This window comes from Arachis ipaensis, chromosome B04, assembly GCF_000816755.2.
Source record: "Arachis ipaensis cultivar K30076 chromosome B04, Araip1.1, whole genome shotgun sequence".
Classification (NCBI taxonomy): Eukaryota; Viridiplantae; Streptophyta; class Magnoliopsida; order Fabales; family Fabaceae; genus Arachis; species Arachis ipaensis.
In genome coordinates, this window is record NC_029788.2 from 9,824,602 (window position 1) to 9,826,026 (window position 1,425).

Here is a 1,425-nt window from a genome sequence, read left to right on the forward strand (position 1 = left end):
TAGTCAATGAATGACCTTGCTAGCTCTTCAAAGGAAGCGATTGATCCTGCAGGTAACTTCGAAAACCAAAGCAAAGCAGCTCCGTCAAGGTAAGTAAGAAAAGCTCTGCAAAGTACAGGGTCGTTATTAGGCCCGTTAAAAAACATCATAGATTGGAATTTTTTAATGTGAGCCCGGGGGTCACCAATCCCCTTGTATGGCTCAAAAGAGGAGGGGAGCGTAAAATGCTTTGGCATTTGATAGTTCGTGATTTCTTCAGAGAATGGATTGTCCAAGGTCAGTTTCTCCTGGGGGGGGGGTTGACGCCTATTAGGTCAGTGCCTGCTGGGGTTGGGCCCTGGGATTTGCCCTCCTCCTGTTTGCTGTTTTGAGTTGATAGCTCTGCTAGCCTTTTGACTTCCGCTTGCAGCTCGGCCATTTGGGCCATAAGTTCGGCCTGGCTGAGTTGGTGAACTCCATTGTCAGCCATGCTGGAAGGTTGATAAACCCTGCGTAAGAGAGGAAAACAAAAGCACACTGTGAAAATAGAGTGGGGTTAGATATCGTGCCCCACAAATAGAGTGGGGTTAGATATCGTGCCCCATGGTGGGCGCCAAATGTTTCGTCCTGTAAGTGCCGAGATTAGTGGCCTCCAGTTGAGCACCTGGATTCGTGGCTGAGCTGAACGTCGTCCAGGTATGAAGGTACAATCTTAACCTTGGCCTTCTGAAACACGGCGGCGGGAGCACCTGCAAAGAGCACTCCGACACTCAAGTAAGTATGAGTTATAATCAAGTAAGGAGTAATAATCAGAAGTAAACGTAGAACCTGAGTCTTTATGAGTTAGAGGACTTAATTTTATAGACGTTTTTGGATTGATAGTGGATTTTGTAGGTTTCGATATTCCTGGTGAGTGCAGTTATCAGTATCTTTCATACGTATAGAGGCGTGATCGTGTAGTGTAGTCTGTTTAGCGGTAATGGTTTGGGAGATAAGATTATTTTTCTATTTTGTTTGTTTCCGCTCTTTGAGGTCGGTTTGCGACTGAGTTTGATTGCCGAGATCGCGTGATACACGTCAGATGTAATAAATAAAATTTTCAAATTAATGGTCATGTGCTCCCCTATACACCTGCATATCTGAAACTAAATGGCATCTATTTATATTTCGTGGTAATTTATTTAAAGTAAAGAAGAAAAAAAAAAAAGTGGAGTGCGCAGAGTCGGAGACTCATGCGATTCTTTTTATTTTTTTTGTTTTCGTAAAGCATTTATTGATGTGAGCTTACACCCCATAATCTTTTTATTAGTGCTAGTACTTTTTTACGAGATGACTACATCTTTGAAAAAACTAAAGGCAAGAAAAGTAGATAATGACTGGATATAATTAATAAGATTGTGAGAAATTATTTTATTTTATTTTATTAATATATATGTAGGGTTGAGT